Source organism: Marmota monax, unplaced genomic scaffold (genome assembly GCF_021218885.2).
Source record: "Marmota monax isolate L192 unplaced genomic scaffold, Marmota_monax_Labrador192_F-V1.1 WCK01_AAM20220418_F8-fsc00023, whole genome shotgun sequence".
NCBI classification, from domain to species: Eukaryota; Metazoa; Chordata; class Mammalia; order Rodentia; family Sciuridae; genus Marmota; species Marmota monax.
This window is the reverse complement of record NW_026692907.1, coordinates 13,803,917-13,827,870: the sequence shown is the minus strand read 5'-3', so window position 1 is coordinate 13,827,870 and position 23,954 is coordinate 13,803,917. Positions and strand designations below refer to the sequence as shown.

Sequence of the window (23,954 nt, the reverse complement as noted above, 5' to 3'; positions counted from 1 at the left end):
GCTGCTATAATGAACAAAGCTGACAAAACTCTCCACCATTATGGAGCTGACATTCTTGTGGGTGGAGGTATAAGCTACTCCGGTGGAGAAAAATGAAAGGTAATTAATAAGCAGAAGGTGACACATTCTGTGGAAACCACTTAAGCATTAATGTGAATGGGATGGGTTAAAATTTTAAATAAGGTGATCAGGGAAGATCTCATTGATAAGTTGACATTTCTCCTAAAATCATGTTTTAAACTTTACAGCTACAGAAGAAGAAGTCAAGAGCTTTGTAATGTTTTGAACAACCAATAAAAAAAAGAGAGAAGGAGAAGGAGAAGAAGGGAAGAAGAAGAAGGGAAGAAGGAGGAGGAGGAGGAGGAAGAAGAGGAGGAGGAGGAGGGAGGAGGAGGGGGAGGGGAGGGGAAGGAAGGAGGGGGAGGGAGGAGAAGAAGAATGGAATCACAACCAAGTGCTCTTTATGATTATCTCTAGATCTGAATGGGCTGAATTCTATATATATGCGTGTGTCTTTTCAGCTGGAATCTTGAGAAGGTATCTCTACTTTAAAATAACACACACACACACACACACACACACACACACAACTCCCCCAGCAATTCTGATGCATGGTTAAATATAAATCTGTTTCCTTCCCACCTTATATTTTAGATTCTAGGCTTTAACAGATCCTCGTGATTCTGGGCATTCAATATTTTAAGTTATATATATTTTTAAATCTTCCCAAAGTTTCCACCAATTCAATAGCCAAAGAGTCGTGCATAAATAGCTCGCAGCACGCAGTGAGAAATAAGTGATGTAATCCTTGTCGAGAGGTTAGCATGGTGCTCAATACATGTTTCACTGTCATCACTATTGTGGTTACTATGAAAAGCTTAATGGAGAACTCTCTGTTCAATCTGGACCTTGGAAAAGGAACAGGATATAGAATAGAAAAGGGATGTAGCTAATACGTTGACATTTGATTTTCTAGGCTGGAGAAATGCATGGCCAAAGACGTGGGAAAGCAGCTTGTCAGGAGCAAAGGCAATTCTTCCTTTTGTTCAGTGCACAGTCACGGGGCTACTGTACCACAAGCTCTGCAGCGTCAGGAGCTGTTTGTGTCCTCCCTGTCCACTGCTTTGTCTCAGCACTTAGCACAACCAGTACAAACAGATGGCAACATATGTTAAAGGTTCAGGGTTTTGTTCACAACTAAAAGCATATTCATCCCCAGGCAGTTTCTATGTCATCTACCAACATTTTAATAAGAACCTAATCAGAAATAATATGTTAACCAAGATATATTTAAGCTACAAAAATAATACATAATCAATTGTTGGATATGTATGCTATTACAACTTTGATTGCTATTACTAGAAAATCATTGATTTGCTGTTGCTAGGAAATCAATAAATTCTTTATTATAGAAATATCCCTTTATCCCAAAGTTTGGAATTTTAACAAAGTTTTATGGAAATATTCTTTTTTTTAATTTTTTTATTGTTGGTTGTTCAAAACATTACATAGTTCTTGATATATCATATTTCACACTTTGCTTCAAGTGGGTTATAAACTCCCATTTTTACCCCGTATACAAATTGCAGAATCACATCAGTTACACATCCATTGATTTACATATTGACATACTAGTGTCTGTTGTATTCTGCTGCCTTTCCTATCCTCTACTATCCCCCATCCCCTCCCCTCCCCTCCCCTCTTCTCTCTCTACCCCCTCTACTGTCATTCATTTCTCCCCCTTGTATTATTTCCCCTTTCCCCTCACTTCCTCTTGTATGAAATTTTGTATAACCCTGAGGGTCTCCTTCCATTTCCATGCAATTTCCCTTCTCTCTCCCTTTCCCTCCCACCTCTCATCCCAGTTTAATGTTAATCTTCTTCTCATGCTCTTCGACCCTACTCTGTTCTTAGTTACTCTCCTTATATCAAAGAAGACATTTGGCATTTGTTTTTTAGGGATTGGCTAGCTTCACTTAGCATAATCTGCTCTAATGCCATCCATTTCCCTGCAAATTCTATGATTTTGTCATTTTTTAATGCAGAGTAATACTCCATTGTGTATAAATGCCACATTTTTTTTTATCCATTCGTCTATTGAAGGGCATCTAGGTTGGTTCCACAGTCTTGCTATTGTGAATTGTGCTGCTATGAACATCGATGTAGCAGTGTCCCTGTAGCATGCTCTTTTTAGGTCTTTAGGGAGTAGACCTAGAAGGGGAATAGCTGGGTCAAATGGTGGTTCCATTCCCAGCTTTCCAAGAAATCTCCATACTGCTTTCCAAATTGGCTGCACCAATTTGCAGTCCCACCAGCAATGTACAAGTGTACCCTTTTCCCCACATCCTCACCAGCACTTGTTGTTGTTTGACTTCATAATGGCTGCCAATCTTACTGGAGTGAGATGGTATCTTAGGGTGGTTTTGATTTGCATTTCTCTGACTGCTAGAGATGGTGAGCATTTTTTCATGTACTTGTTGATTGATTGTATGTCCTCCTCTGAGAAGTGTCTGTTCAGGTCCTTGGCCCATTTGTTGATTGGGTTATTGGAAATATTCTTAATTTTGTCACAAATATCTGTAGTTTTCTAAACATTAAATATGGAATAAAAATTGAATAAATCTGTGTCAATTAATAAATTGTGAGCAGCCAAAAAATACCTTTGGCTAAGTTAAGCAAACAAATAGCATTTTATTAGAATGATTTAGTGCACTCCCCCAAATTAAGGAAAAATGGACAACGAGTCTTGAAAAGTCAGGGACCACAGTCTCAAGGTTCTGTACAGAAGGGAAGAATAGAGTATCTATTCAGAATACCATCATGAGGATGAATTAGCCCAACAGTTTTGTGTTGCTCTGCTCAACATCCAAATTCCTGCAAGAAGGCGACTGACCTGGCTTAGACCACAGGCTCAAACTTGGCCAGAGGAGGGAAAAATACCATAGTGTTGTTTCCTTTGGAACTAAATACAGCTTGGAAAGGTTATTATCCAAAGGAAAATCAGAGCAGTGCTTCCAGAAGAGAACACAACGAACACTGAACATACAAAACCAGAATTCCAATGCAAGAACTAGTAACCACTTTGAACATCAATCATAGTACTGAGTTATATAATTCAGTGATATTCTTCAGAACCTGCGAAGCTGGGGTCTTTTCCCATTTACTTATTGGTCTCATATTTCTGCATAATTTTTAGTTTCTAATTTTTATATGTCTTTCCTCTCTCCTTTTAAATTGATTATTTGCTACTTTTAATTTACCTACCTTGGGCAGTCTCTATCCATTTTCATCTTCTACTCACCGTGACCTAAGAAATGAAAAAAACAAGCTTATTGGACATGTGCATATGTTGAATCTATGACTAAAATGGATATGCTAAATGCCTAGGCTTTGTGTCATCTACATCAGCTGCTCAGAGACTTCTTTTGCTAACATTTAGACAGTGAAATTTATACATGATATGCCATCAATTTTAAGAATGTAATATCCCTTTATAATTACTTTAAAATTCGTCTTCGCCATATCATCAAAAGAAGAGAAAGGGTGAAGATTTGCTCACTTTTACAAGTATGAAAATGGAGCCCTGGAGAGCCTAAGTACATTGGTGGAAAGCTAGTGTTTAGCCCCAGGTGTCCTGGTTTTCAGTCTACAAGATAGTTAATAGACTCAGCTATGTCAACATCAGAAGATCTACAGTATCATAGGTCAGAGGCAGCTTAAAACTCAAGGAATCACTGGGGGATACAATTGCAGGAAACAGAAGAGCACAGGGAAGATTCCACACGTAGCTGCTAGTAGCTGCTATACATTTACAACTTGGACTACAGTATCACAAACGAAAATAGACTTTGACTTCTCTGTTTAATTTAGCAACAACTTGAAGGTACTCATAATAATTTTGTAAATCTATAGGTGGCTCAAAACCATCTTAATTAATTAATAACCTAGAAAGGGTTATTAATATATTAAATGACAGAAGCAAGATTCCAGCTGGAACTATTGGCTAAAATTTAACTAAGATGAAATTTAGGGGTTGGGCTGGGGTTGTGGCTCAGTGGTAGAGTGCTTGTTAGCATGTGTGAGGCACTGGGTTTGATTCTCGGCACCATATGTACATAAATAAATAAAATAAAGGTCCATCAACAACTAATAAGAACATTTTTTTAAAAAGAAATTTAGCATGAATTTTTAAATTTCTCATATCTAAAATCCAAATTTACAAACATGGTAAAAGGAAAATCTGACTTGACAGCAATTAGATAGGTTTTGATTTACTGCAAATAAAGAAATAATAGTAACACCATTTATTTTGACATAGTGCTTGCTGGACATTATGCTAAGTACTATACATGCAGTGTCAATTTTCACAATAATTATTAAAAGTAAGCTGCATCATCTTACTGCTCCCTCCTCCTTATAGGTGAGAAAGCTGATTATTTGAGAAGTAAAAATGCCCAAGAGTCTAAAAACTAGTCAATGTTGAAACCCACAGTTAAACCTACATAAATCTATGTCTTAACCAATATATTGTGTATCTATGTCTTAACCAATATAAATGTCACTCATAAAAGACTCAAGGGAGGGGCTGGGGATGTGGCTCAAGCGGTAGCGCGCTTGCCTGGCATGCGCTTGATGCCGGGTTCGATCCTCAGCACCACATACAAATAAAGATGTTGTGCCCGCCGAAAACTAAAAAATAAATATTAAAAAATTCTCTCTCTCTTAAAAAAAAAGTTTATTAAAAAAAGGCTCAAGGAAGTCTGTTCATAATGCATATTTAATTTGGAGAACAAAGTGCAGTTTTCAGCGAAACAAAACGTGTGTGTGTGTGTGTAGTTAGAGAAAGAGAGATATAGATATATTTTTAATTTTTTTAATTGTAGACGGACACAATACCTTTATTTTGCTTATTTATTTTTATGTAGTGCTGAGGATCGAACACAGTGCCTCACACGTGCAAGGCAAGAGCTGTATCACTGAGCCACAATTCCAGCCCCAGATACAGATATCTTTTATGGAGAGAGTCATACTTATTCTGAGAGTACTGGAAACCATGGCATATAAGTTATGAATGAGGAAGCTGAAAACAGATTCTTAGAGGTGCCTTCAAATACACAAACTTGAAACAAGAGTTATGTGTGTTGTCAAGAATTGGGCCTAACCCTGTCTCAAATTTTTTATAAAAATAGAGTGGGCAGGAGGGAGCAGGGGACATAGCTCCAGTGGTAAAGTGTCCCTGTATACAATCCTGGCATGCAACAGAGAGATAGAGGGTGGGGTTGGGGGGGAGAAAGGAAGAAAGGAAGGAAGGAAGGGAGGGAGGGAGGGAGGGAGGGAGGGAGGGAGGATCGTGCCTAGGCATTGAATTTGGCCAGACTGGATCACCTCTTCTAACCATGTGACCTTGTACCTGTTTTCTCACCTGTATGTGCATGATGATCATTCCTGGTGCTGCTGTTTGGAAACATTAGAAACAATGCATTTGAAATGCCTTTGCACAGCCCTGGAACATGGAAAGTGATCAAAGCAAACATGGAAAGATTTGTTTTTTGTTTTTGTTTTTATTATTGCTGCTCTTTGTGGAAGTTAAAGAACAATGAACTTTGCCTCCATGTAAGGAAGAATGTTCAAAAATGGTAGCTGTCAGAGATAGTGCACTTCCCTCCCTAGGGGTACTTAGCCAGATTTCATATATGTTTAGGAGAATACTACACAGCATAGCTTGAGTTTAGGATTAGATGCTATCTGAAGTCCCTTTTAAAGAGGAGATTCTATTTAAGAAACGATCTGCTTTCTCTTACCTACAAAATGAGCTCTCTGGGCAGCGGGGAAAGCTTGATTTGAGTTGCAGCAGTAGGATGAGAGTTCAGGGAAAGATCTTCATTTTTTCCACTCCCCTTTGGGGTCAAGTCCATACCCTCTGCAGAAGTCTGACAAGGAAAAGAACTATTTGTAATCTCAGGTCAATGGGCACACTTCACAGGGGGAAGCAGCCCTGAAAGCATGGTAACTTTGGCATCGATCATGCTTTTTTTTTTTTTTTTAAGACCTATATACTTTTGATTTATAGCCCCAGCTAGATGGCCCAGAGGAATAGAATTAGGAATGGAAAGATTGCATGTTGACTTCCTTAGCCACTCCACTCCTTCTCCCAAACTACAGCCCTGCTATTGAATTACAGCATATGTTCTGAGTTGCTTCATTTTACTACCTCACACAAGCATACCATTGGTGAATGGATTTTATCCTTTGCTTTTTTTTTCCCCCTTAGTGTTTGGTAGACCTGGGGTTTTGAAGATATGAGTTGTTCTTTGTTTCATCGTTTGAACTATATTTAGTAATAGCATATCTATAAAGGTGGAAAAATATTTTACTCTTACTAGAGTAAGAGTAAATTTGGAAATTCTTCAGGGATGACAAAAAGAGAAATTACAAATTGATCTCAAGTCTTAGGGAAGTGTCTTGGGCCTTTTGTTTACAGGCTAGAGAGATGAAATCTGCCTCTTTGAAGTTTTCCTCTTGACACATTTCTGGCTACACTGAGGTAAATTGATGAGATTTTTCTAATATCACGGGATGTTATGTTTCTCTTTTGGACTTTGGAAATTGTTCACAATATGAAATTTATTAAAATCAAAGTATACTCTGTCCCAGATGCTGTTCCTCCTGCCTGTAAATCTCCTCTCCCCTTTTCCTGTTATAGTTTTATTGGTACAGTATAGTTATACACAATAATGGCTCACTGTGACATATTCATATATACATATAACATAATTTATTTTGATGCATTTGCCAGTATTTCCTCTTTCTCTTCCCTCTTCCCCTTCCTTTAGTCTTCTAGTCTTTTATTTTTCTACTTTTCTTTAGGTCTTTCCTTAAATATATTGTTTTTTTCATAGAGCCTTCTCTGACTACCCTCCAACCTGCACGGTGTCTCCTATTCTATGCTTCCATAGAATTGGACCACTTTCCTTCTGCAAATACTCAAACTTTGTAGTTATGTATTTATCTATGTGATTAATTTATCTCTCTCCCCAACCAAAGTATAAAATACCAGTTATATCTTGCTTTCCATTATGCCCTAACACTTAGCAAAATGCTTGTACATGATAAGTGCTTAATAATATTAGTTAAATGAGTGAATGAACTAATGGTATTAAATCAGAGAGAAATAAATCAATGTTAAATTCCTAACATGTTAAGTCTCTCCTAAATGTTTAAAGTCACTATAGCTTTTTTAGTACCCACATACATGAATATTGGTGAGTTGATTTTACCCTTGCTTTATTTTTCTTAATGAATGTTTGGTAGTATTGATGCTCTGAGGTCTACGCTGCCCTTTGCTTTATCTTTTTTTTAAAATTTATTTTTTAATTCTCGGTCTATTCCCTAAAGACCTAAAAAGAGCATGCTACAGGGACACTGCTACATCGATGTTCATAGCAGCTCAATTCACAATAGCAAGACTGTGGAACCAACCTAGATGCCCTTCAATAGATGAATGGATAAAAAAAAATGTGGCATTTATACACAATGGAGTATTACTCTGCATTAAAAAATGACAAAATCATAGAATTTACAGGGAAATGGATGGCATTAGAGCAGATTATGCTAAGTGAAGCTAGCCAATCCCTAAAAAACAAATGCCAAATGTCTTCTTTGATATAAGGAGAGTAACTAAGAACAGAGTAGGGTCGAAGAGCAGGAGAAGAAGATTAACATTAAACAGGGATGAGAGGTGGGAGGGAAAGGGAGAGAGAAGGGAAATTGCATGGAAATGGAAGGAGACCCTCAGGGTTATACAAAAGTACATACAAGAGGAAGTGAGGGGAAAGAGAAAAATAATACAAGGGGGAGAAATGAATGACAGTAGAGGGGGTAGAGAGAGAAGAGGGGAGGGGAGGGGAGGGGAGGGGGGATAGTAGAGGATAGGAAAGGCAGCAGAACACAACAGACACTAGTATGGCAATATGTAAATCAATGGATGTGTAACTGATGTGATTCTGCAATCTGTATATGGGGTAAAAATGGGAGTTCATAACCCACTTGAATCAAAGTGTGAAATATGTCAAGAACTATGTAATGTTTTGAACAACCAACAATAAAAAATTTAAAAAAAATTATTTTTTAAGTATAGGTGGACTTATTTTATTTCATGTGGTGCTGAAGATTGAACCCAGTGCCCTACGCATGCTAGGCAAGCACCACAACCTCTGAGCCCCAACCCCAGCCCTTTGCTTTATCTTTTAAACTGCAGAGTGGTGTATTTGCAAATGTGGAATTTTGCTCCCCATTTTTTTTTATTTTAAAAGGCATGACACTATAGGATTTTGTTTATGAATAGATCCTTCTTGGAAACATGATTTTCTGTTTGTCCATCAAAGATTCGGTCAAAGGTCTTCTGCAAACACAGGTCAACCAGATCATTTTTTTGACTGGCCATGTGGATAAACATATTCATGCACAAAAGGCATGAGCAGCATGAACATTGTACAGGTACAAGACCTGACACAGTTTCATTACTGCATTCCCCAATATTTCCTAGGATAACAATGTTTTCCAGACAGTGTTTGGGGAAAAGTAAAAATTTAACTCAAAAGGTTAACAGCAGTGGTTTTGAATCAATCTGACAAAGATTTGCTTTTTGGTTTTGTTTTTTGTTTTTTCTATACCATGAACCCCACTCCCTTACCATAAATTCACAAGGTAGGGCCCACATCCACCATGTTCCTCATCTTACTCCTGATACCCAGCACACAGCAGGTGCTCAATAAGCAATCATCAAGTTGAATTCTACCTTATTCTAATTCTCCATGGATGGAGGCAAATTAGGAATAATCTGACCAAAAATAAATAGAAACTCTTATGTCAGCAAGAGAAGTTTGGTTATAAAATAGTATCTTGGTTACCAATCATCATGAGTACTGTCTTTCTTTACTGCTGCTGACAAGAACACTTTGGATACCCATAAATCAAACACATTCCTGTACATCAGTGATGGATCCACTGAAAGAGAAATTTGGAAAACTACTCCATTCACAATAGCCTCAAAAAAATAAAATAAAATACCTGGGAACCAACCTAACAAAAGAGGTGAAAGACCTCTACAATGAAAACTATACAACACTAAAGAAAGAAATTGAATGAAACCTCAGAAGATGGAAAGATCTCCCATGCTCCTGGATAGGCAGAATTAATATTGTTAAATGGCCATACTACCAAAAGCATTATATAGACTTAATCAATTCCTATTAAAATCCAATGACATTCTTCATAGAAATAGAAAAAGCAATCATAAAATGTATTTGGGAAAAACAAGAGAGCCAGAATAGTCAAAGCAATCCTTAGCAAGAAAAGTGAAGCAGGAGGCACCATAATACCAGACTTTACACTACAGAGCAAAACAAAACAAAAACGGCATGGTATTAGCACCAAAATAGACATGTAGACCAATGGTACAGAATAGAAGACATAGAGACAAACCCACATAAATACAGTCATCTGATACTAGACAAAGGTGCCAAAAACATTCACTGGAGAAAATATAGCCTATTGAACAAATGGTGCTGGCAAAACTGGAAATTGATATGTAGCAAAATGAAATTAAACCTCTAACTCTCACCTGCACAAAAATCAACTCAAAGTGGATCAAAGGCTTAGACACTAGAACAAAGACCCTGTGCCTAAGAGAAGAAAAAATAGGCCCAAATCTTCACCATGTCGGCCTAGGATCTGACTTCCTTAACAAGACCCCTAAAGTGCAAGAAGTAAAATCAAAGAATCAATAAATGGGATGGATTCAAATTTTAAAAAGCTTCTTCTCTTAAAGGGAACAATAACATGAGGAAAAAGCCTACAGGTTAGGAGAAAATCTTTACCATATGCATCTCCAATAAAGCATTAATCTCTAGGATATATAAAGAACTCAAAAAACTTAATACCACCCCCAAAAAAACAAATAACCCAATCAATAAATGGGCTAAAGAACTGAACAGATACTTCACAGAAGAAGAAATACAGTCAATCAACAAATATTTTAAAAAGTGTTGAACATCTCTAGCAATTAGAGAAATGCAAATCAAAACCACACTAAGATTTCATCTCACTCCAGTCAGAATGGCAATCATCAAGAATACAAGCAATAAAAAATATTGGTGAGGATGTGGGGGAAAGGGTACACTCATACATTGCTGGTGGTACTACAAATTGGTACAATCATTATGGAAGCAGTATGGAGATTCCTCAGAAAACATGGAATGGAACCACCATTTGACCCAGCTATCCCACTTCTTGGTTTATATCCAAAGGACTTAACATCAGCATGCTACAATGATACAGCCACATTAATGTGGCTAACAATAGCTAAACTATGGAACCAACCTAGGTACCCTTCAATAGATGAATAGATAAAGAAAATGTGGTATATGTATTCAATGGAATATTACTTAGCTTTACAGAAGAATGAAACTATGGCATTTGCCAGTAAATAGATGGAGTTGGAGAATATCATGCTAAGCAAAATAAGCCAATCCCAAAAAACCAAAGGCTGAATGTTTTCTCTAATATGTGGATGCTAGTTCACAATAAGCAGAAAGCACTAGAGAATAATAGAGTCACCTTAGATTAGGTAGAGGGAAGTGAAGGGAAGGGAAGGGAGAGGATGTGGGGATAGGAAGAATAGTAGAAAGAAACAAACATTATTACTTTATGTATATATGTGACTACATGACCAATGTGATTCTACAACATGTACACTCAGAAAAATGAGAAATTATATCTCACCTATGTATGATGTATCAAAGTGCATAAATGCATTCTACTATCATGTATAATTAAAACAAATTTAAAAAATTTAAAAAGACACCTTAGGAGCTAGCTCCTCTGTGGAAACTGCCCTTGGAAGCTGTTTTTGAACCATGTGAGGAAACTGTCTCCTTAATTTTTAATCACACCAACTTTACTGCACCCCAACAATTATTAGATGTCTTAATCATCCATTTTACTCAATTCTTTACTTCAAATAATTCCTTGTTAAGTGTTTAAAATTATCTAATTGTGACAAAATATTTCGGACATTTTTAAAACTAAGGGTAGGACCTTCCTCCATCCTGCTGATCACTGGTATGGGATACACTCACTTGGATACCAGGGATGTTCACTGTTCCACTTCTCACATAAAGTTTAATTTCTATAATATATACATGAGTTTTCATTGTAAATCTTAATGGTAAAGTCATAAGTGAGGTTGGGTTATCAGTGATACATCATTAACATTAAAATAAAAATTCTTCTGTTTACTTATTTGGGAAGGGAGTCCCCTCCATTCCTTCTACCAAATGACAGCCATGTTTATAAATTACAGTAGGAAAGGATACTATTCATTTATCAAGGTTGCTAAGAGTTGCTATTAAAAATAAGTGCTTGTTCATATGATGAAAATGAGATTAGAGCTCTTTTGAACTGTCTCGCAGGACAGAACTAGAACCAAGAGGTTAGAAGTCAGGAAAACAACTTATAATCGTTGTTAGGGAAGACCAACCAACAAGTAGCAAAACCCTATTTAAAATACATAGCTGCCAGTTGCTTGGTTTCTGATTTCTGTGCTTTCAGCATAAAGGACTCACCATAAAAATCTACAAATTATCTCCTTGGAGAAGGGGGTGAGGCAAGAAGTCATTACTTCAGTCTCTCTGGGGCTTTTGAAACACCAATATTAGTATAGTGAGGGTTTGAAATAATGCTACTGATTAGAAAACAATGTGCTATCCAGTAGCCAATAGAATTTGAGAGTTTCCAATAAAAATTATGGACTAAAATTTAGAGGAAAAGGGTAGCAGGGTGCCCTGGGGAGGGTAAGAAAGCCCAGGCAGGCAGAGAGGAAACATTTTCCCCCAAATAAACCCTTTTTTCATTTTGCTGGTTGTATGCCACCCTGTATAAGGTCTCCTGGCCTACTAGGACCTAATCTCACATCAAATGTCACTGCTGTGTGCTGTGTGCACAGGTTAGGCATGAGTTTCTCCATTTCACCAGCTCTGCAATAATCCTTGGGGGAGTCAAGAAGCGCTGGAACAGAAACAAGAATGAGGATGAATACAGCATTTTCTTATCAATACAAAACTAGGGTGCCCATAGGAGCTGTTCCACCTGGCCAAAACAGGTCAGCTTAACCAAATACAAATACCTGTGTATCAGATAACCAAACAAGGCCATACGTAGACACCCTCTGGCTGTTATTAATGGCCACCTTCACCTGAACACAATCATCCTAACTAGACTCAGTGCATCGATTTACAGAGCCTTGCTCTTTCTGGGAATTTCAGGTGTAAATGTCAAATTTCTCATTATAACTCCTGATTTCTGCTCCTTCAAGAGAACCTGGGGATTAGTCATATGTTGCCAATGGCATAAATTTCAAATGCCCAGGACTGTTATATCTGGCTTCAGCCTTATAGCCCAATAACTGCTTCTCCCCTTCACAAATTCTCCTTCCTGTCACCCATTACCCCTTGTGATGTTCCCTTAACTTTTGCTCATGCCACTCTCTTCTCTGCATCATCCCAAACTCTCAAGGACACACACACAGACACGTACTCTCAGAGACTGATCTCGTCATAGCTCAATACGTACCAGTAACTCCACACTTCACACCACAAAGACAGCCCCAGTTCATCTATAGTAGAGGTCATTGCAAACTGCAGTCTGAGGACTATGTACAAAAGCATTTCCTTTGACACAGTTAGGGTATGTAGGATGTTCAACAAAAACTTCCTGAAATCATTGCCAATGTTTAAAAAGTGGAATTTTCTATATTAAAAAAAAAAAATCTGGACTTCCAGTTTCTTTAGAAATACTAGAGAATGATGTATCTCAGCTCACCTTTCTACATAGTCAAAAATCAGCCAGCACTGAGCAGCAGCTGTTCTCTTTCATCTGAGGCTTTGTTAACAGTTTCTAGCATTCCTGCCTTCTTTTACACCCTTGGTTTATTTATTCAGACTCCCTGGCTGAATGCTGTGGTCATTCGAATTTGCATATGCAAAACACTCATACATAAACACACACACACACACACACACACACACACCACCACCACCACCACCACCACCACCAGGGGAACCTCAATCTCCAATCCACGTGGCTCTGTAGAGCTATAGTTCTCAGGAGGGTCCTGAGACAACAGAGCAGAAACAAGATGAACTTGCTCACATAGCGTCAGCCCATCTCCCAACCAAATGTTATCGCCTCCCTTCCTCCTATTCTAGGTAGTAATGCCAGTTCTAGTCCTCTGTGGATTTTGTTCCAACGTTTTTTATTCAAAGGCTGCAAAACAAAAATATTTACTGCGGCTCTTCCATCCATATTTTCAGTAAGTTTTTCAATTCAGAATGCCTGGATCACAGAAAAGTTGCTAAGATAGAAAAGATTGCTCCCATCTTACAACACTCCATACTCACCTTTTTCTATTGTTAACATCTTACATTGGAATGGAATTATGCTTTGGATAAAGCTCCTGTTAATGCAGAAAGTATTCAGAGGTGAAATGATTAGATTTTCAGAGATATAACTTAATTGGTCTGCCCTCATTTGAATGCACTGAGTGGATGGTAACTGTACCTAGTTAGGGCATGATTGCAATAGGCAGATCACCGGGGGCATGTCCTGGAACAACCCCATCCCACCCTCATTTCCTGACCCACCATGAGTTGAGCATCTTTCCTCCCCTGGGCCTTTCCCCCATGATGCGCTGCCCAGAGCAATGGAATCAGCCATCTATGGACTGAGACCTCTGAAACCATGAATCCCAAATGAACTTTTCACCTCTAAGTTGTTCTTGTCAGGTATTTTTGTCACAGTAGCTAAAAGCTGACAAAAACATATGGTTTACTTGTGACGATTGTAAACCAATATTAACACGTGATTATTAACTAACATCCATACTTCATTCACATTTCCTTTGTTATTTATATTTTCCCACCTAATGTCCTCTTTCTGTTCTTAAGATTCCATCCAGGATATCACATTACATTTAGTCATGGTGTCTCCTTAGTCTCCTCTGGGCTATTAGAGTTTCTCAGGCTTTCTTTGTTTCCTACAACCATAACAGATTTGAGGAGTACTGGTCTAGTATTTTACAGATTGCCCCTCAATTGGGAATTTTTTTTTCCATGATTAGACTAGGTTATGAGCTTGGGCAAGAGAGACCACAGAGAGAAAATGACATTGTCATCACTTCATATCAGGAATACAGATTGCTGATCTGATCCCCTGGGTGAGGGGGTGTTTGTCAGGTTTCTCCACTGTCTTATTCCCCCTCCCTATACTGTACCATTTAAAGGGAGTCATCATGTGCAACCCACACTTAAGGACTGGGAAGTTGTGCTCCGTCTCCTTGAGGACAGACTATCCATAGAAATTATTTGGAATTCTTCTGTATGGGGGACTCCTTCATTCTTTCCTGTTTATTTGTTCAAACATTTACTTGTATCAGTAGAGATAGACTTGTGGATATTTATTGTATACTTTAGATCATAATCCCATACTACTTTTTTGATTTTTGTTGCCCAAGTTTTTCTTTCCTTTAGCTTCTGCTTCTCTTTAACATACCTCTACCCTTGTGTGAGGTTTGTTTTGTTTTGTTTGGCTTTTTTTTTCTTTTCTTTTTTTTTTTTTTTTTTGCTTGCTTTCTGGTACTTTGGGCTTATTTTTATGTTTTCTGCCCCAGTGCTGAAATGAACCATTTTTCCTGGGAAGCCTGTTTATTTCATTGGAGAGTAGTATTTGAAAACAAGATCTGGGTGTCTTTATCCATCCTATGTGTATTTATTTTCCCCAGCAAATTTCTACTTTTCCAAAGTGTTCCAAAGGTAAGCTTTTCTGTGAAGAGTTCCATGACTCCTTTCTCTAATAATTTCTTCTCTAAAAGATATCAAACATAGTACTATTTGGAAGTGGGAGTGAATGTGTGAGTGGGTTGGTATCTATGCCAAAGCTATGCCCTGTGAAAGAAAAAAGAGATGACATGCAATTTAGAGGGAATATAGATCAAAGTCAGGCTAGTTTATTTTAGAAATTCACTACATCAAGTACAAAGATGCACTCTTTTTAGGACACAGGGAGGCAGATGTAGAGAGCAATGACAATCAGATGCACCCTGATTGGGAAGACCTGAGGTGAATCTTCACTCTTCTCATTGCTGATGTGTAATATGAATTAGGTCCAGACTCTTGTTTGACTTACATTATGTAGATAGGGGGACATAGTTTAAAAAACAAAACAAAGCAAAACAAAACAAAGACAATTCAGTGATAAATAGAATGAAGAAAACTGAACAGGAAAGCAGCAGCAGGTATGAGAGACACTGACTCTATTTTAGATTATGTGGTCAGTGAAGTCCAAGAAATGAATGGCATTTAACAAAAACCAAAATATCAATAGAGTTAACTATACAAAGGCTTGGGGAGGGACTATCCCAAGGTCAAACACTCTTGAGTAAGATGAGCCTAGGGTGTAAAAATAACACGGAAATGACTTGAACAATGGGAATGATACAGAGCTGCCCACTGAATAGGTTAAAGAATCATACAGAGGGTAGATAATTGTAGATCTTGGCAAAATGAATTGGAATATATTCTGTGTGTAACAGGAAGTTGTGCCAGTTCTTCACAGATAGCCTTTCAGCTCTCTTCACCTTTCTTTGCCTTGAGCTGTGATAGCAGAGCTGGATTTGGGGAACATTTCTTCTTTTGCTGTGCAATGCCAAGTTTTGTCAGTAGTGGGTACTAGAAAGATAAGGCAGAAAGAGGGGGCTTCACTTTTCTGATTTGAGTACTTTTTTCCTCTTTTTATTTTCTCCTTCCTTCCTTCCATCTTTCCGTCCTTTTCTTTCTTTCCTTTTCTTTGTCTTTTTCCCTTGTTTTGTCACACACAGCTGTCAGCAGCATGTAAGACAGGCAAGAGGTGCTTTCCCACTAAGTTTCAATGGTACCTCAAGGGGAAGCTTTCTAATGAGTTTGGCCAACATTCATCCCAGGGGGCAGTTCCATGTACATTTCAGTGACATCCATAGGTGGCTTCCCAGCAAGTCTTAGCAGCACTCTAGCAGGCAGCTCCCAGAGGTTAACTTCCCAAAAGATTTTAGTAGTGCCCTTGCTGGCTTCTTAGCAAGTATTACCTGCAACTCTCCAGGTGATTTTCTGTATGCCAGCATCTTAGCAAACTTCACCATCCAGGGCAAGTAGAGCAAGTCTTTTATCCTTGGGGCCAGGAGTAGATAGAACAAAAAAAAAATTCCACCCTAGGGGAGGAGCAGGAATATATGCTGAACTCCTAAGCAGATAAGCATAAATTTCACACTAAAGGAATATTTACATCAGCTCCCTCTACCTATTAGTTGTGTCTTACTACAAGAAATGAAGAACGCATTTGATAGACTCATCAGTAGACTGAACATAAGAACTGGTGGGATTGCACAAGTGTCAATAGAAGCTTCCAAAATTGAAAAACAAAGAGATGAAAGACTGGGAAAAAAATGGTACAAGCATCCAAGAACTGAAGGACACTTACAGAAGGGTAACACCAGTTTGAGAATAACAGAAGGAGAAGAAAGAAGGGAACAGAAAAAAAAATATTTGAAGTAATATTTTATCAGATAAAAATATGAGAGTCTTACGAATGGTATGAATATACTTTGTATACAGAGATATTGAAAAAATTGCTCTATATGTGTAATATGAATTGTAATGCATTTTGATGTCATATATAAAAAATTAGAACAGAAAATTAAATATACATATTTATCTGAGAGTCACTCAGATTAAGTATAAATGTCACCATCAACTTCAATTTTAAAACTATATAAGTTATTTATATTTTAAAGTCTGCTATACTGTTAGTAATGAAAGAAAGTTGTTATATAGAAAATTTAAAAACAAACACACTTATTTGGAATGAAAAGAAAATTATTAAATAAGTTTATTACAAAAAACCTGATAAACCTTTGAACAGTGTTTTTAAAAAGGAGTAAAAAGAAGATATCACTCTACATTCCACAAGCTTTAAACAGGTAATAAGGGATTCTACAAGCAATTCTAAGCTAACATATTTGACAATGTAGATGAAATAAATTTCTTGAAAGACATAACTGACAAAGCTTACTTGAGATGAAAGAAATAACTAGAATCCTCACCTGCCAAAGAACTTAAACTTATAGTTTAAAAAGCACAACCTATCAGAGAAAAAGACAAAATTGGACTTCATCAAAATTCAACTTTTATGCATCCATGGACACCAATGACAAAGTGAAAAAACAATTAGAAACACAATGGGAGAAACTATTTGCAAATCTTAATCTGATAAAGGACTTGCATCTGGAATATATAAAGAATTCACTCTAACAACTCAGTAATGAAAAAACAAACAACCCAATTTAAAAATGGGCAAAGAATCTGAATAGACATATCCAACGATATACAAATAGCCAAAAAGCACATGAAAAAAATTGCTCAGGATCATTGGCAAGTCATGGATTAATCTTTTCCAAAGAAATGTTTGATGCTTTATCTGTTTCTTGGGAGGTCACCTCTAAGCTCTTGAAATGTCCCTTTGTTGATCTGGAGGTTTTTTGCCATGCTGATAGTCTATGCTAAAAATATGAGTCAGAATGGGTGTCTACCAACTTGCTGTGTGGTCTATGTTAAAAACATGATTTGTAGTGGACTCCTTAGGCCATGAAATACAAGGCAAACCTCTCAAAGAACTAGAAACTAAGGTCAGCCATGTGGGTGGTTAAATATGTCTACATAGCTCATAGAAGGTGTTGGTCATGTTCAGTTTCTAATTATGCATGTGAGGAATTTAGAAGTTGCCATTCCATCCTAACAATAAGTAAAGTGCTGAACAAATGGAAAATTCCACAACAATTTTCAGATCAATGAGAAGGAATGTCACAGGTAACCATTGCCCCCACCCCCAATTGGGGGCATATAGGCAACAGAGAATCACAACACACAGAAGGAACTAGTGCGGGAATAGGAAAACTTGAACTAGAATTGATAACTTGCTAGAGGATCAGTGTATACAAGACTGAGAATGACAAATTCCAGGGGGATCAAATCATAGGAAGACTCTCTTGCCTTTTAGTGTTTTAGATCTAGAAGCTTGACCAGGTTCTCACAGTACATGTTGGATGAAAATCCCCTCATGTTTCTGATGAGGCCTGGAGGGAAGGAAAGGAACCATTTTGAAATATACCAGAGCACTGTTTTTCTTAACAAGGTCTGTCTTCAGAGGAAATTAACTAACCAAAGCCTAACCTGCTAGGGTTTTATCAGAGTCTAACTGACCTGGAGGAAGAAAAATACCCAACTCTAGCCCCATCTCGTCTTCCTGATTCATCAAAGCAAGAGAAAAGGCTGAGAAACACTTGTGCAGTTCAGTCCAGAGGCACAGGCTTACTAAAAGACAAAACTAGTCATAGAACTGTAGAAGGCTTCTCCTCCCCTATACTTTACCACCATATTACTAAAGGCAATATTTATAACACTTCCTTTTACCCAGCACATCATGCCCAGATAGCAAGAAAACATACAAGGCATACTAAAAGACAGAATCACAACTTGAAGAGAAAAGAGCAAGTATCAGAACCAGAAATGGCAGAAATACTGAAGTATCTGATAAGTAATTTAATATAACCATGATTAATATGTGAAAAGCTCTAAGGGATAAAGTAGATAGTATGTAAGAACAAATGGGCAACTTAAGCAAAGAAGAAAGAACCTAAAGAAATGCAAGAGAGGAAAAAGATAAGGAGAATGCCTTTAGTGAACATATTATTAGACTGGACATGGATGAGGAAAGACTCTCTGAGCTTGAGGATCAATCAATAAAAACTTCCCAAGCTGAGACTGCAAAGAGAATGAAGACTAGAAAAAATAGAAGAGATGATTCAGGAATTGGACAATTATAAAGGTCTAACATATTGTATGATATAAATGCCAGGAGGTGAATAAGTGAAGTTAATATTAAAATGTTTATTTTTATTTTTTTTGACCTAACAGATAACAAATTCAACATAATAATAGCAATGACTTATTTGGTTATGTATGGTTAGGTATATATCTTGTGTATATATATGGTATGTATACTTAGATAGAAGTGATATGAATGACAGCACTGATAACAGGGATAGGATGGAAGAATAAGGTTATTTTGGTATTACAAGGTACTCACACTACCCATGAAGCAGTGCAGTGCTATTTGAAAGTGGGTTTGGATTTGTAAGTTTATATTGCAAATTTTGAAGTAATCAGTAAACAAATAAAACAGAAGAAGAGAAGAGGAGGAGGAAGAATGCTACTGAGAGAAAATAGAATTACTTCAGACAGTCTTTTTTTAGCCATGTCCAGTCTACTAATGAGTCCATTAAAGGTATTTTAAATCTCTGTTCCCATGTTTTTTTCAGAGGGCTATTAAACAGCAGCAAAGAAGTCGATTTTCCAAGGAAACATATCAATCCTTAACATGTGTGTGTCTAAAATACTCAAAACCACAAAATGCAGAAAAGGAGTGGAAGACAAAAACAAAAACAAGAACAAGGACAACAAATAGAAAATGGTAACAAATACAGTAGATGTTAATCCAACTATGTCAATATTCACTTTGAGTATCAATTGTCCAGATGCACTAGACAGATGACACAGATTGCTGGAGTGAATCAAAAAACCAGACCTAACTATATGCTCTCTATAAGAAACCCACTTGAAATATAAAGACAAATATGGGCTAAAAGTAAATTGATAAAAGTATAGCATGATAACAATAATCCAAAAAATGGGAGTAGTTGTATTAATTTTATTAAGAGCAGAATTCAAAGTAAAGTTCTCATGGAAAAACAGGGATATTAAATAGCAATAAAGAGGTCAACTCTCCAAGAAGACATATCCATCCTTATCATGTATGTGCCTAACAACAAAACATCAAAATATGTTAGGAAAAAACTTGATAAACTGCAAAGAAAAATAAATCAATGCACTATTATCATTGAGCACTTCAATACTCCTTTGTCAGAAATGGAGAGATCCAGAAGTTATAGATTCATGAAGAATATAGTTGAACTCAACAACACCATCAACTAACTGAACATAATTGATATCCATAAACTATTTTATCCAACAACAGCAGAATACATATTCTTCTCAAGCTTACATGGAACATTCACCAAGATGATCACATTGTATGAAGTCTGCATAATCATTTATGTTTTTATAATGTTAAGAGACTTTTATCTGTTAAAGTTAGGTTAATTGAAAATGTAATCAAACAATTGATTAAATCTTCCTTTTTAAGTTAATGGACTGGAGGTGTAGCTCAGTGGTAAAGCACATGCCTAGCATGCACAAGTCCTGAGTGCAGATCCCCCGCACCAAAAAGCAAGCAAATAAAACTATTCAATATCTTTACAGGTTAGAGATCTTTACTTAAAATTATTAATACACTGCAAAATTTATAATTAAAGAAAATTCTTTAGTTAATGTAAATACCAAAAGCTATATAGAAAAATAAGTAATGGTTGATTCGGTAAGCAGTTTACCCAAAGACCCACTTATTATCTTCACATTATAAAATACTTGAAGAAGGAAGATGGAATTACAGCCATCACACAGTGATATCTTACACTATAGTAGACACATAAACCTGAAATGCCATTTGGGTTTAGATGGACAAAAGGAAGAAAGATACCAGCAACTTTGCTCCACATATATTATATTAACCAAACTCTAAGCATGTAACATTCCTTTTACAAAAACAAACCCCTAGGTTTCTCAGTGGTGAAACATTTGCTTAGGATGAAACATTAAACACTTGGTTCAATTCCCAAAACAACACACACACACACACACACACACACACACACCACACCAGGAATAGCTTTTATAATATCCATAGCACAGAAAATGACTTTCTGACCTTTGTTAATTTATATCAGCTTTATATCAGTTTTTATCCATAGGTAAGGTAACAACACCTCCAGGGTGCCCAGGAGGGTCTTAATTTACACCTATTGCCTTGGAGTAAATGAAACCTACTTTTACTCCTAAAAGTGTTCCAGTTAGGATATTAGTCGATAATCCACACATATAGCTTGCTGTCCATTTAGGTTGGCACTAAATAGACAGGTCACTACCATTGAAGTTAGAAAACAGTTTAACAGTCATGTTATTTCTCCCTCAAGGAAAGTGCCTTAACCTCAGGGAGCCTCAAAATGCTCCTGCTTTTTATGTTGCATGAACCACATGGAATCATGTAAATGAAATAGCTCTGTAAACTATAAATGACTATATAGACACATATTATGATAACAATTAAAGCAAGATGTAAAAGCAAAAAATTGTGATAGAATAAAAGAATTAAAAATGTATAGCAGTTTTTTGACCCAGTGTTACATCTCTCACTTAAATAAAGTTATTCATCCCTTCCTGTTCTCCTCTCCTTTGTATTCTTCCTTTCAGTATTTTCTTTGAGTCCCTGCTATGTGCCAGACACTATTCTAGGTAGTATATGAAGTAAGGATAACAAAACAAACAAAAAAGAGTAAGACATAGCCCTTTCCAAAACTAATTCATTTTATCATTTTTTCAACATTTATTGAGTGCTTACAATTTTATCCCTTAATATTTATTTATTTACTTATTGGTATTTTAAAAATTTATTTATCAGTTCTAATCAGTTATTCATGACAGAAGAAGGCTCTTTGATTCATTGTACACAAATGGAGCTGAATTTTTCACTTCTCTGGTTGTACATGGAGTAGAGTCACCATTCATGCAATCATACATGTACCTAAGGTAAGGATGTCCATCTCATTCCACCATATTTTCTTTCCCTTTACTCCCTCCTGACCTCCCTTTGCCCTATCCAAAGTTCCTGCACTTGTCCCATGCTCCCCTCATTATGGATTAGCATCCACTTATCAGAGAAAATATTTGGCTCCTGGTTTTTTGAGATTGGCTTATTTCGCATAGCATGATATTCTCCAGCTCCATCCATTTACCTGCAAATGCCATAATTTTATTCTCTTTTAATGCTGAGTAATATTCCATTGTGTATATGTTACCACAGTTTCTTTGTCCATTCATCTATTGAAGGGCATCTAAGTTGGTTCCACAGTTTAGCAATTGTAAATTGAGCTGCTATGAACACTGATATGGCTGCATCACTATAGTATGCTGATTTTAAGTCCTTTGGGTACAGACCAAGCAGTGGGATAGCTGGGTCAAATGGTGGTTCCATTCCAAGTTTTTTAAGGAATCTCCATACTGCTTTCCAGATTGGTTGCACCAATTTGCACCAATTTATCCCATCAGCAATGTATGAGTGTGCCTTTTCCCTACATCCTCGCCAACACTTATTGTTGTTTGTATTCTTGATAACTGCCATTCTGACTGGAATGAGATGAAATCTTAGAGTAATTTTGATTTGCATTTCTTTAATTACTAGAGATGTTGAACACATTAGAGCTTTATCATTATACTTAGTAGTTGGATTCATCCAAATTCATACATGCATGGAAATTGGTTTCAGTTCATAACATCCCTTTTTCCCTCCCCTTTCCCCTGCTCCCATCCTCCTCCCTCTCTGCCTTTCTCCTTCCCCTATTATTTTAGACTTCCTTTTACTGGTCTATTAATTTGTATTTGATTGGTTCTTTGTGCTTATCCTCCCACTTTCCTTTATTTTACTCCAGCTTCCATGTGAGAGAGAAAACATTCAACCTTTGAGTTTCCGAGTTTGGCTAATTTCACTTAGCATGAGATTCTTCATTTTCATCCATTTACCGAACATAGAAGAAAGAAATTGAATTGGATTACTTTACCTCTTTAGTGCACAGTCTTCCGTTGCTAAAGTGTCCTAGAGTGATCTGGATTGAGATTACCCTCATAGATGTGATGTCCACAGTCTTTGTGTTATTTCATCCTATTTCTGCTATAGCAATGGAGGTGAGACCTAGGGGCCCACACTTAGCTGTTTCTACTTGGGAACTGGTCACAAGAAAATGTGATAGGAAGGTAGTTTGACTTTTTTGTCTCTTCTATTCTTTGTATTAAAGTGTAGCTGAAGATTGTGTGTCATTAAATTTGTGTGTGGACCAAGGTAAGCTGTCTACTGGTTAAGTTTAGTTCAGCAGTAGAGTCTCTACCCTGTGAACTTGTAGTGTCCCTATAGGTTTCCAGTACCTCAACGACTAGGGGGAAACAAATAATAACAACAACCAATGCAAACAATATATAGCATTAAACTAAATACTTGGTTCCTACTATGACATCTACAATGTTAACTGCCATTAAAAAACAGAAATGTTGGGGTCAACTATTTCCACAAGCAAAAACAATAAGTAAGTATGAAATATATCTTGCATTAAATCAAACAACAGGTGTGAACTATGTCATCTATAGCAGTAAGAATTGCAAAAGCATTAATGGTGGGGGGGGCAAGGATTACATAAACCAATTAGTGCTAAAAGATGATAAGAATACAGCTAATTAAGAGCAAAGAAAATGTGATAGGAATGTAGAAAAGAGTTTACAATTTCAAAAAGTGAACAGAGAAAATGCATAAGAGAAATAGAATATGATGTTATAAAGAAGAAGGAGAAAAATAGAAGTAAAAAATTAAAGGAAGAGAGAATAGAATTTGGCTTTTAAGCAGAAGAAAAGAGAGAAAGAGAAACAAGAGAAATAGACAAATAAAAAATACAAAACAAAACTAAAATATACTAATCAAAAATCCTAACCTTCAAAAGACAAGAGAAATAGGCAAGGAAAAATAAATACATTTTAAAAACTTACAAGTGAGAAAAAAAGAAACAAATATGTGTATACACACACCCCCCACATACACACATATACATATATATGAACCAATCAGTACAACACATACACACAAACACACAAAGA

General features: G+C 36.8%; 1 long non-coding RNA gene across 1 annotated transcript; it reads right to left on the bottom strand.

The window, feature by feature from the left end:
- Window positions 1–2,347: 2,347 nt before the first annotated feature.
- Window positions 2,348–5,927, bottom strand: LOC124097024 (uncharacterized). Its single transcript, XR_006853081.2, has 3 exons — window positions 5,802–5,927; window positions 3,265–3,307; window positions 2,348–2,587 (listed from the first exon to the last, which is right to left on the bottom strand). It is a non-coding gene; the product is annotated as an uncharacterized LOC124097024 (long non-coding RNA).
- Between the last annotated feature and the right edge of the window lie 18,027 nt (window positions 5,928–23,954).